This window comes from Meriones unguiculatus, chromosome 21 (genome assembly GCF_030254825.1).
Source record: "Meriones unguiculatus strain TT.TT164.6M chromosome 21, Bangor_MerUng_6.1, whole genome shotgun sequence".
In the NCBI taxonomy this organism is placed as follows: Eukaryota; Metazoa; Chordata; class Mammalia; order Rodentia; family Muridae; genus Meriones; species Meriones unguiculatus.
In genome coordinates this window covers 11,368,616-11,382,792 of record NC_083368.1, presented here as the reverse complement: position 1 = coordinate 11,382,792, position 14,177 = coordinate 11,368,616, and positions in this window count along the sequence as shown.

Below are 14,177 nucleotides of genomic sequence, written 5' to 3'. Positions count from 1 at the left end.
TTCACTGTTGATGGGATTGCAAACTGGTGCAGTCACGTTGGAGATCTATGTGGAAAATTCTCAAAAAACTAAAACTAAATCTACCATAGGACTCAGTTATACCACTCCTTGGCATATGACCAAGGGACTCAGCATCCTATTCCACAAATACTTGTTCAGCCATGGTCATTGCTGCCCTAATCATGACAGCTAGGGAACTGAGAAGAAGACGAACAACAACAAAATATCTAAATGTACTACAATGAATGAACAGGTAATAAAAATCTGGTATGTGTACACTATGGAATAATATTCGTCTGTAAAGAAAAATAAAATCAGGAATATTACAAGTAAATGAATGAAACTAGAAAAAGATCACATTGATCACCCAAAATGCAAACTTCTCATGCTCTCTCTTATTGGAGGTCCCTAGCTTCAAATCTTTAGACGTGAGTACATAGCCTGTAGTAACTCTAGAAACCAGGAAAGTAAACAGAACCTCTTCCAGGATAGGGATTTGGCGAAGGAATAGAGAGAGAAATAACCGGATACAAGTGAATCTACTAGGGAAATGGGAAAACAGAAGGCTCTTTAGGGATTGGGTGGGAGGCAAATACGGAAGAAGGGAGATTGGTAAAATAATAAGGATGTCTGAAAACTAATACGGAATTATACTATTACTTGTTTTAGAAAAACCCTCTCATAAATGTAACCCTGTGTCTAATCTTTTGTTTGTTTGTTTTTTGTGTTTTATTTTTATTATTGGTTGCATTTTATTAACTCTGTATCCCAGTTGTATCCTGCTCCCTCATTCCCTCCCAATCCCACCCTCCCTCCCTCATCTCCTCCCTTTCCAAGTCCACTGATTGGAGAGGACCTCCTCCCCTTTCATCTGACCCTGTTTTATCAGGTATCTTCAGGACTGCCTGCAATGTCCTCCTCTGTGGGGTAAGCAGGGCTGCCCCTCCCTTGGAGGGTGGGGAGGTCAAAGAGCCTGCCATTGAGTTCATGTCAGAAACAGTCCCTGTTCCACTTACTAGGGTACCCACTTGGTTACTGAGCTACCATGGGCTACATCTGAGCAGAGGTTCTAGGTTATATCCATACATGGTCCTTGGTTGGAGAAACAGTCTCATATAAGACCCCTGTGCCCAGATATATTTGGTCCTTGTTGAGCTCCTATCCTCTCCATGTCATATTAACTCCCCCTTCTTTCATATGATTCCCTGCACTCTGCCAAAGATTTGATTATGAGTCTTAGTATCTGCTTTGATACACTGCTAGGTAGAGTCTTTCAGAGGCCTTCTGTGGTAGGCTCCTGTCCTGTTACTTGTTTTCTCCCATATCCAATGCCCTTCCTATTTGTCCTTCTAAGTGAGGATTGATCATCTTACCCTCGGTCTTCTTTCTTGTTTATCTTCTTTAGGTGTATAGATTTCATTATGTTTATCATATCTTATAGGTCTGTATAAGTGAGTATATACCATGTGTGTCTTTCTCCTGGGATGCTTCACTCAGAATGATCTTTTCTAGATCCCACCATTTGCCTGCAAAGTTCATGATTTCCTCGTTTTTAATTGCTGAGTAGTATTCCATTGTGTAAATGTACCACAATTTCTGTATCCATTCCTCCGTTGATGGACATCTGGATTGTTTCCAGGTTCTGGCTATTACAAATAAAGCTGCTACAAACATGGTTGAGCAAATGTCCTTGTTGTGCACTTGAGCAACTTTTGGATATATGCCTAGGAGTGGTATAGCTGGATCTTGAGGAAGCGCTATTCCTAATTGTCTGAGAAAGCGCCAGATTGATTTCCAAAGTGGTTATATAAGTTTACATTCCCACCAGCAATGGAGGAGGGTTCTTCCTCTTTCTCCATAACCTCTCCAGCATGTGTTGTCATTTGAGTTTTTGATTTTAGCTATTTTGATGGGTATAAGGTGAAATCTCAGGGTCGTTTTGATTTGCATCTCCCTGATGGCTAAGGATGTTGAGCATCTATTTAAGTGTTTCTCTGCCATTCTATATTCCTCTACAGAGAATTCTCTGTTTAGCTCCTTACCCCATTTTTTAAAATTGGATTACTTGATGTATTGCTTTTTAACTTCTTTAGTTCTTTATATATTCTGAATATCAGATATAGGGTTGGGGAAGATCCTTTCCAAGTCTGTAGGCTGTTGTTTTGTTCTGACAACAGTATCTTTTGCTTTACAGGAGCTTTTAAGTTTCATGAGGTCCCATTTATTGATTGTTGCTCTTAGAGCCTGTGCTATTGGTGTTCTGTTCAGGAAGTTGTCTCCTGTGCCAATGAGTTCTAGGCTCTTCCCCACTTTTTCTTCTAACCGATTTAGAGTATCTGGTTTTATGTTGAGGTCTTTGATTCACTTGGACGTTAGTTTTGTGCAGAGTGATAAATATGAATCTATTTTCATTTTTCTGCATGTAGACATCCAGTTGGACCAGCACCATTTGTTGAAGATGCTGTCTTTTTTCCATTGAATGGTTTTGGCATCTTTGTCAAAATTCAAGTATTCATAGGTATGTGGGTTTATTTCTGGGTGCTCTATTTGGTTCCATTGGTCCTCCTTTCTGTTTCTATGCCAATACCATGCAGTTTTTATTACTATTGTTCTGTAGTACAGCTTGAGGTCGGTGATGGAGATACCTGCAGAAGATCTGTTGTTGTACAGGATCATTTTGGAGATTCTGGGTTTTTTGTTTCTCTATATGAAGCTAAGAATCTTTCTTTCAAGGTCTGTAAAAAATTGTGTTGGTATTTTGATGGGAATTGCATTGAATCTGTAGATTGCTTTTGGTAGGATGGCCATTTTTACTATGTTAATCCTATCAATCCATGAGCACAGGAGATCTTTCCATCTTCTGATATCTTCTTCAATTTCTTTCTTCAGAGACTTAAAGATTTTTTCAAACAGGTCTTTCAGTTGCTTGGTTTGAGTCACCCAAGGTACTTTATGTTATTAATGGCTATTGTGAAGGGTGTTGTTTCCCTGATTTCTTTCTCACCCCTATTGTCTTTGGTATACAGGAGGGCTTCTGATTTTTTTGAGTTGATTTTGTATCCAGCCACTTTGCTGAAGGTGTTTATCAGCTGGAGGGGTTCTCTAGTTGAAATTTTGGGGTCGCTCATGTATACTATCATGTCATTTGCGAATAGTGAAACTTTGACCTCTTCCTTTCTGGTTTGTATCCCCTTGATCTACTTTAGTTGTCTTATTGCTTTAGCTAGGACTTCAAGTGCTATGTTGAAGAGATATGGAGAGAGTGGGCAGCCTTGCCTTGTTCCTTATTTCAGTGGGATTGATTTAAGTTTCTCTCCATTGAGTTTGATGTTGGCTATAGGCTTGCTGTATATTGCCTTTACTATATTTAGGTATGTGCCTTGTATCCCTGATCTCTCCAAGACTTTAAACATGAATTCGTGTTGGACTTTGTCAAATGCTTTTTTGGCATCTAAGTAGATGTTAGGTGGCTTTTCTTCTTCAGTTTGTTTATGTGGTGGATTACATTGATGGATTTATCTATGTTGAACCACCCTTGCATGCCTGGGATGAAGCCTACTTGTTCATGGTGGATGATAACTTTGATGTGTTCTTGGATTCAATTTGCAAGTATTTTACTGAGTATTTTTGCATCAATGTTCATAAGAGAGATAGGTCTGAAATTCTCTTTTTTTGTTGGGTCTTTGTGTGGTTTAGGTATCAAGGTGACTGTGGCTTCACAGTCACAGAATGAGTTTGGTAATTAAACATATAATCTTAATAGACTTTTATTATCTGGGCTGATGGTGTTCCCTGCAAGAGCCAAAGACCATTTAACAAAACCCCAAGAGTAGATAAAAAAAAAGCCCTCTTTCGAGTTGTTGGTCAGGGCTGTCCAAGAGACTCCCAAAGCAGGCAGCCTATTGCCGTTGCCCTGTAGAGGTGGAAGGTAAGTCTCTGTTTCTGAAGACACTGTATATTTCAGAAGCAGAAGTACCCAGATATCCCTGAGCTGGAAATGATCTAAATGCCTGCTTCCTGAAGACTAGTTTTCATGGCACCAGAAGGTGGCAGGCAAGCTTCCAAAGGAGGGATGCAACCAATTGTCCTACCCAGCTATGATGCTTATGAACATCTGTGGCACAATAAACCCAAGAATGCAGTAGTGGCACACATACCTTGGTGGTAACTAGTTGCTCTTTAATTGGACTTAAGACAAAAGCAATGAGAGATAGATAGATAGATAGAGAGAGAGAGAGAGAGAGAGAGAGATCATGCCTGGTACTAGAAACCTAGCCAACTACGCAATTCTAGTGAAATGGTTATTGGAAGTGAATCTACAACCACTAATTTATCACACAAGTGTAATCCTTAACAACAATCTGCAAACATTTGTCCTAATACCCACAGATAAATACAGTTTTCAGCCATCATCAAGGAAGTTCCTCATTGCCACAGAGAGAGAAACCCACAACCAATCCGAATGCAAAGGTATAGAACCCTGTAAGCGCCAATGCTTACTTAACAGACCAAGTTTACCTGCTATGGCCAGTGAGAAATGAAAACTAGGCACAGATTGAAGGGGCCACAGAAAGACCGAGGCTGTGACAAGTTTATTCCAAGCAACCAGACTTTTTATACCCTTATCAGAAACAGAATATAATGGTGGTTGCCAGGATCAATACAATGGTAGTTGCCAGGATACTATGACATATATATATATATAGAGCATCTATATAGGGCATACAAAATTAATATCTAAGACCAGTTGTCCAGCCAAGCTTCTATATGCTTCATTGGCTTCCAGAAGCACAGGAAAACACAAAGCGGCCTGAATGCTCCACTTAAGGGAGTGCCTTGGTTTCTCAGGAACTGAAAGGCACTCAGTGTCCCAGGAGCCATGGACTCTAAAACAGTTATTACACATAGGTCTCTCAAGGCAGCAAAGACCAGGCCAGCATAGTGAATTTCTGCAGAACTCCATCCCAATGGATATATCTACAAAACACTCCTGTACCTAAGGTTCAGGGAACATTGTGGACGAGGAAACTGAAGGATTTTATGGGCCAGAGGATCAGGGAGTTACCTGTGAGATTGTGTCTTTAAGCTGTACCCATAAAGTCTCACCATCATGACTGCCCAAATGTGAGATAAACAAGGATGACACCAATGACAAACTGGACAGAGAAAAGCCCACAAGCCCTCAGTCCTACACAAAGAATTACAGGTAACCAAGGGAAGCCGAGAATGGGAAACATGTTATCCCTCAGGGAAGGGCACACATGGTTGTCCAGCAGCAAATGGTCAGTCTTGAAAACGCCCATGCTGGTAGCATTATACCGACAGAACAGGTTCTAGTCCACCTCCCTCTGTATAGTGCAATAGAGGAACCATTAGGAGCAGCTTCCAGGGGACAGAAATCTAGCAACGTGTTCTAATGTCAGAAATGTATGTTCTTCAGGAACTATCACGGAGATAATCCTCAAGAGACAATCTCAGTACATAGGCATGAAAAGGGAGCAAATATAAAAGAACAAATCTGCAAAAAGAACAATCAAACAGGGCTGGGAATTTCTTAACAATATTATTCAATTTTGTGCATACACATGCACCACTATATTGGAATACATAATATAGACATCAAAATATGCATTGTTACTTGCACTATAGAATTAGAGAGCAACTTCATTATGCTATGACCTTTATTTCACACAGAATTTAAACAGAATGCAAGAACACTACCCATGTATAGACTAATATCATATATTAGCTAAATTTAGTTTAGTTAGGCTGACAAAACATGAGTTGACATGTATAGCAATCAAGTATCTTGCAATAATATTAAGACATACTTATTTAAATGAACACAAAACAGTTGATTTCTAACTGAAAAGAGCTTATAAGTCATCCAGAGGTACTTCCAGTAAAGTTACTGTTCTATAATATCATCCAATTTGTCCAAATTTGTTAACATTACAGCAAAAACTCTAAAACATGCAGTCGAATGTTACTAATTAATAATTTATAAGCCCACAGATTAATAGTTATTATCAAGTTATTATCCACACTCCACAACTGAAGCTTGTTCCCAGGTAACTTTAAATCAAAGCGTCTAAAAAGAGCCCAAACTTTAATTATACTTTTTCTTGCCTTTGCATATAACATGAAGCCAGTAGTGAGACTTTCCATCCAATGTGTTTATCTTAAAATTAAAGATCTGGGGCAGTCAAAATAAAATCTATTAGAATGAGCAATGAAGAAATGGACTGTGGATTCAGAAAAGGCACAGGTGTCTCCTTAGTGCTCTTTCTTTTTTCTTGTTTTATAATGACTGGGAGAAACAGAACTAATTTTTTTCTCTCAGATACTCCCAACCTTCCTAACTTTATGTTTTTTCCCCACTCTCTTTAAAAACAAAAACATTCTCCACAAACAGCAAAAAGGAAACAACACATACAAGTGAAAGATCAACAAGGAAAAGAAAATAAATAAAGCAAAATGAGTTTAAAATGGAGTCTTCAAAATCATTGAGCTTGTTTTGTTTTGGCCAACTATTCTGAGCATGGAGCCTGCCCTGAATTGTGGTTAACATATCCCATGAGACGCATTGTAGAAAACTAATCTTTTCTTTGCTGGTTAAGTGTCAATTGAAGACAGCTTCTCTGTTAGGCGTGGGGACATGTCTTAGTTTGTGTTAATATTGCTGTAATGAAACATCATGACCAAAAAGCAAGTTGAGGAGGAAAAGGTTTATTTAAGTCAGGACAGGAACTTGTAGTGGAAAGCCATGGGTGGCATTCTTGTTTTAAAACTCTCCTTTATTTGGGGTGTTTAGGTCTCTACCTCACTTTCACCATCCTTAAGTAGGAGAGAGAAAAGTTTGGTGGGTAGAGGGACCCCCTTTACTTCTAGTTAGGGTCAAGGGGTTCTTTTAGGCCTCTCTACCAATCTCCACCAACTGCAGACAGAGCTAGCAGGCTCCTCCATGCTGCTGCGCCTGAAGCATTTCACTCCAGAGGTCTGCTCCACACCGCCACACCGTCTCTGGTCTCTCCGTCAGTCCAAACTGCTCCACGCCAACACTGAACGCCACACCAAACTCCACTGACCACCACACAGTCTCCTTCTAGGCCTCATATTTATAGAGTCCTAGACCACATCCCTCTCCATGCAGCACGTGGAAGGCCATTACCATCTGGCAAAGATCAAGCGCCGTGTGTGATAACTAACAGTTGTGGACAAACTGTAGCCTAACTAAAATCCCACACTTGGGATTAAGACATAAGCATTTTACCATAAGACACAAAGAAACCAAAACTCCCATTACAGGAACTTGAGCAGGGCAGGGACCTGGAGGCAGGAGCTGATGCAGAATAAATGAAGGAATGCTGTTTACTAGCTTGCTCCCGAAGGCTTGTTTAGCCTGCTTTCTTACAGAACTCATGACCACCAGCCCAGGGGTGTAGCTACCACAATGGGTCCACTTATCCATCAACTACTAATTAAGAAAATGCTCCACAGGCTTGCGTACAGCCCGATCTAAGGGAGGCGTTTTCTTAATTAGGGTTTCCTCCGGTCATATGACTTGAGCTTGTATCAAGTTGACATAAAATTAGCCAGCACGGAGCTCATATCCACTTCTCCCTTCCAGTGTTGGGACCCTGTCAGGCTTGAACCTGTGTAGGCCTTTTGTGTATTCACAGTCTTTGTGAATTCATAGGTGCATTAGTCCTGCTGTGTGTCTTACTCTCTGCACACTGTTCACCTGTGGCTCTCTATGTTAGTTCCCATCTACTGTGAAAAGAAGCTTTTCTGATGATGGCTGACAGAGGCACTGATCTATGAGTATAGTGTGTGTCATTAGAAATCATTATATTGCTATGATCCGTTAGCAGAATGACAGTCATTAACTTTCTCTTAGATCCATGGCTTACTCAGTCAGGTTCTTGGCTCCTTTAACTAGTCCAGGTATGGGTTCCACTTCAAAAATGGGCCTTAAATCCAGTCAGAAATGGCTGGTTACTCCTATAACATTTGTGACTCTGTTATAGCAGTGTATCTTTCAGGCAGTTTCCTGTTGCAGGTCACAGGGTTGGTAACTGGGTAATATTGATGTATTGATGATACCTTTCCCCTCTGGCAGTGTGCAGTGTATCTTCAATACTATGAACACTAGTCATTAAGGGTGAAGCTTCCGGATAGGAACAAGTTAAACTTCCCCATGTTTGATGACATAGATAAGTGTTTTCCTCAGCAATAGGTTCTTACCATCAGGTTGTAAAGATTAGCATAATGGTCTTCATTGCTCTTTGTATGTGGCCTGAGTTTACCTATGGGTAAACTCAAGGGTATTCATATCTGAAAAGCCACCAAAGTATTTGAAAGATGGACACTTTAAAGAAGCAACAGGAGCCCAGGCCAAACATGGACATAGGGTCACTGGCCCCCAAATGGTGCTGAATTATTGCTGCACAGGCTTAAAAATGCAAAGTAATGCTGGGCTTAAGGGCTTAGATGTAGATTCTCTGGCCTTTGTACATATTCAGGTAAACAAAAGATCATACTTGGATTAACTCTCATTCTTCCCAATAAGCTCTGAAAATGTTTTAAGTCACCAACCAAATGATAGTTTTTAATAAGTTTATAAAACTTGGGGGACATTTTTGTTCACTCAACCTGGTGATGATACACAAAAATGGGATCACACACATGCATTAGAGAGAGAGAGAGAGAGAGAGAGAGAGAGAGAGAGAGAGAGGAGAGATAGAAAGATACAGAAAGACACAGAGACAGTGCATGTGTGTGTTGATTGCTGCTAATAAGTTCTTTAGTTGAAAATAAGTATGAAAGTTAGTACATGGTTGTTCAGAATAGATGTGTTACACAATCCCTGAGAATGAACCTAGCAGTTCCACATGAGGTCTTCCAGGTACGTGAACATATTTCCTACCTTCATGCTAGCTTAAGACTGTGTATTGGGCCAGAAGCTGGAAACAGCCCAGATGCCCCTCAACTGAAGAACGGATACAGAAATTGTGGTACATCTACACAATGGAATACTACTCCGCAAGGAAATCATGAAATTTGCAGGTAAATGGTGGGACCTGGAAAGGGTCATCCTGAGTGAGCTGTCCCAGAAGCAGAAAGACACACACGGTATATACTCACTCATATAGACATGAAATATAGGATAAACCTATTAAAATCTGTACACCTAAAGAAAATAATCAAGAGGGAGGACTCTGGCTAAAATGCTCAGTCCTCATCCCGAAAGGCAGAGGATGGACATCAGAAAAAGAAGAAAACAGGAAACAAGTTAGGAACCTGTCACAGAGGGCCTCTGAAAGGCTCTGCCCTGCAGACTATCAAAGCAGACACTGAGACTTATGGGCAACTGTTGGGCAATGTGCAGGGAATCTTATGAAAGAAGTGGGAAATAGTAAGATCTGGAGAGGACAGGAGCTCCACAAGGACAGCAACAGAACTAAAAATTTGAACACAGGGGTCTTTCCTGAGACTCATACTCCAACCAAGTACCATGAATGGAGATAACCTAGAACCCCTGCACAGATGTAGCCCATGGCAGCTCAGTGTCCAAGTGGGTTCTATAGTAATGGAAACAGGGACTGCCTCTGACATGATTTGATTGGCCTGCTCTTTGATCACCTCCCTTTGAGGTGGGAGCAACCTTACCAGGCTACAGATGACAATGCAGCCACTCCTGATGAGATCTGATAGACTAGATTCAGAAGGAAGGAGAGGAAAGACCTCCCCTATCAGTGGACTTGGGGAGGGGGGCATGCGTGGAGAAGGGAGAGGAAAGGTGGGATTAGGAGGGGAGGAGGGAGAGGTTTATGGGGGGATACAAAGTGAATAAAGTGTAATTAATAAAAATTAAAGTAAAATAAAAAAGTCTGTGTATTGGAAAACTAACCTGCACCCATCAGCTCAAACCTGTGTTTGAGATGCTACAGCAATGAAGCCTTGGATAGATCAGAGATAGTTTAGTGAGTGAGTGCTTACAAGCCAATGAAACAAAAGGGCAAAGAGAGATAGAGACAGCAGCTGTTCTAACACATGTAAGATGCTGATGTAAAGGTATGTGGAAAAGTAGTTTCAGCTTGGATTTATTTGTGAAAATTCAGATAAATAAATATTATGTGAAAGGTATTTCCATCTTATCAAAAAAATGTTCAAATTTTGGGAAAAAGCTGCTCAAAACCAGCAAATACTATTGGAAACAACAGAAATTTGCTAATCTCCAGGAAGTTCTTAGTGGTTTGGTTGAAGTCTGACCACTTTCCAGGAAGGCTCTGTGGCCATCACGGGCACAACTAAACTGTGCAGAATGTAAAGTCTTACAGCCAGGGTGGACCTTCTGTTTACCAACATACCTCCCATAGAGCACAGAACACAGCTCCCCTGATAGTCAGGCCTGCTCTCAAGTTTGACATCTTCATAAGTTCAAACACATGTAACTTCTCATAAAACCAATGCTGAAGCTGAGACTTAGTAAATGTGATTCAAAGGAAAATAGGCCTCGGTCAAGAAGATAAACAACAGGACATTAAAAAGATACCTTTTACGGCAAAGTCTTGAGCAGAAAGCCTTAAACTTTTGGTTCTCTTCCTTTCTTGGCACAAAGACCAAAAACAGCAGACAAACTGCTACGGTCTAGGATTCTGCTGTAGCTAGGGGTTACTGACTACTATGATGTCAAAGTTCTGAGGCTTATGCCATAACTGAAAAACTCACACACTCATTTCCTGATTTGCTTCCATTTTTTTAAGCTTTCAAAATTAATTTTTATCCATGTAGTTTTGGATCCAAGTGTAATTTCAAAATCTAATGCAGGAATTGCACCCATCTTTTGTCTAGTTTGCCACAGATGGGATATGTATCCCCAAATTGAGGTACAATATTATAAGCAGATGTGCCAGACTGTCTTCTGTTGCTGGGTTTCGGAGGCAGAAAGTACAGCTCAGGCTGTCCTGTAGCAGTGGCCTCTGGGTGGGGCCACAGTGGTTATGTTACAGCAGGCACTCATGTGAGAGAGCACACGGCAGGGTGGGAGGCCGGACAGTGTGCAGAAGGTCCACTCTTGCTCTCTGACAATGATGCTCCTGAAAGCACTAGAGTCCTTAGTCCTTTCAGGAGGCAGCATTTCCAGTGACAGGACAGCTGTCATGTAGGCTTTCATCCTCACTCACTGTAGCACTAAGGGCTAAGTAAGCTTCTAGCACATGGATCCCTGAGTGCCACGTCACAGCCACAGAACCAGGATGTCGATAGATACTATTAAGACATAGGATGTTCCCATTACTATAAAGATCTTTACATGCTCCTTTTACAGTCATACCAATTGTTTCCTCATGCCGGCCTCCCCTTAATTCCCAGCAACCTCTTTTCCTTTGCATTTCTAGGTTTTTTTTTCTCTTCTTCTTTTTGGAATGTGTAATCAGGACCATATGGCATATACAGTTCTTCAATATTTTTCCACTCAGCATAGAGATTCATTCATATTATTGTTGGTATCATATACTGTTCTTGTCTTTGTATCCTGTAATTGTATTGTATTGCAGTGATTTATTGTATTGTATTGCAGTTTATTTAACTGGCTCTTTGAAGGACTGTTGGATTGTCTCCAGGTTGGGCCATAAGTAAAGCTGGAATAAAAATTGGTACACAGACTTTTCTTGAAAGCCATAATGAATTTATTTTTTTAAAGTCAGTTTCACATTGTTCATGGCGACCAGTATGCACATGATAACGGATTTTCTCTCAGGTATTAACATGGCAATATTTTTGTATATGGAAATGTTTTGTCAGGACTGAGAACATCAAAGAATAGAGCTTAACTGGACATAGATGCTAACAACTGTGGTGTCTTGATTGCTCCCATAATTAATGTATACACCCTGAGAATCTGTGGCATTATGTCCTGTAGTTATGAAGTCTAAAGGTTTTAAGGCAGCATTAGCTTATATTTCTCTATACTTTAGTGTTGACTTTTGTCACTATGACTAAGACACACAAGACAGTTGCAAGGGTTAATAGTGTCAACTAGACAGGATCTAGAATTATCTATGAGGCAAGCCTCTGAGGGACTTAGACTAGGTTACTCCTGAGCATGCCTGGGAAGGGAGTTCTTGATTAAGTTACTGGAGTTAGAAAACCCAATGTGTGCGAGCAAATGAAAGGCTTGGTTTTTCTGTCTGCTTCTGTTACTGGGTTCTCAGCCTCTCCGGTACTAGTTGGCTGCTATTGGACTATGCACACAGTATCATGCACACACGAGTCTAATACTTTTTGGTTATATTGCACAATATTAATGAATCTTACATAAAAAAAATAAGCTGACAATGTAGTTTGATTGGAGCAGTGCTTGCCTAGCATGTGCAAAGCCCTAGGTTTGACCCCATTACTGCGTATCCAGGCAAGGTGGCTCATACTAGTAATCCCAGCACTTGGGAGGTAGAGAAAGATCAAAAGTTCAGGGTCATCTTCAGATACACAGCAAGTTCAAGGTCAGTCTAAGCTAAATAATCTGCTTCAGAAAAATAAAATGAAGTATTATCAAAATAAGAAGGCAAATTAGGGCTAGAGACATGGTTCAGCATTTAAGGGTTAAGAGCACTTACTCTTTCCAGAAGACTCACCTTCAATTCCTAAAACCCATATGGTGTCTCACAGCTGTTGTCACTCCAGTCCCAGGAGATTCAATGCCCCCTTCTGGTTTCCACATGCACTGCATGTATGTATTATACATGCAGGCAAAACATAAAAATAAATGACAAAGTAAAAATAAATTTCATTACTAATGCCCAGTTATGTGACTCATTCAAGGGCTGTGTCACTGTAGCTTGGAAGGGAAAATGATGCACTATCTCTTTCCTAGCAGAGCCACATCCCTAAGGTCACACCTCTCTCTGTGCATTCACTGACAGAAGCTAGTTAGTACTTGTACAGTGTGGTGACGGCAGAGCTTCCAGCTCTGAAGTATTTTACCAGCGCATTTCAATGCGCTAGCCTTTCACCGTTTCAACCAGAACAGCTGGGGCTTCAGAAAGGAACAAAGGCCGCAAACGTAAGGCATAAAACTACTTAGCTGCTTTAGTTGGGGTTCGTATAGTTGAATTTAGGCAATCAGTCCACAGGAATAAAAAGAAATCCACAGCTGGTACTTAGCCAGCCAGTGTTTTGAGGGATTTCATGGGTATTACGCACTACAACACACATACACACACACACACACACACACAAAGAGAGAAAAGTAAATCAGGCAAAAAGGCCAACATTCTAAATAATCACTCTAAAGGCTGCAATGGTAGTACAGGCATGCTTAGCATACTGTAGTTACAAAGTGGTTAAGAGCATTTGCTGCTCTTACAGAGGATCCAGATGTAGTCCCAGCACCCACGTGGTAGCCCACGTTGCCTAACTCATTCCCAGGGATCTTCTGGCCTCTGCTAGTACCAGCCATGCCTGTGGTGCACTGAGGTATGTGTAGACAAATCTCTCTCTCTCTATTTTTTTAATTAAATTTTATTATTATTATTATTATTATTATTTTTTTGGTAAAGGTGTACTCTACTGCCATACACAGAAAGAACTGGATCTGGTGGATGAACTCATGTCACCAAAGTGTGACTGCTTCCAATTCTTCCTGTCCTGCCTAAAGAGGGCAAAGAAGATGCTTAGAAGGAGCAGTGGCTGGGCACCTACTACTTCCTATCTTGAACATGGCCCAACTGTCACCCTTGACTGTTTTAGTCAAAGTGTTCAAGTGCTTCACCAAGAAGATGGATGACACCAGGGTGCAGCTCAGTCATACAGTCCAATTCTTAAGAAAGCATCAGAGGGCCATTCCTTTTGCCAGGGCTTTAAGCTGGCCTGTCAGCGGGCCGGAAGTAAGTCATGACTTTCACCAGAGCTCGGGGGATGTTCTTCCTAGAGCAGTACAAGCAGTACTGGGACTCCGTCACAAATCTGTTAGTTGAGTCAGGAGCACCTGGCTAAGATCCCAGACATCAGCCACGTTCAGAGAGAGAGAGAGAGAGAGAGAGAGAGAGAGAGAGAGAGAGAGAGCATGCTATTACCAAGGTGAAGGAGAGTAGGTAACCAGTGGAAAAGGAGAGGTGACAGCATTCAAAACAGCTGCAGCTGCCATGGCTGTGATGTATCACCTCCATCAAAAC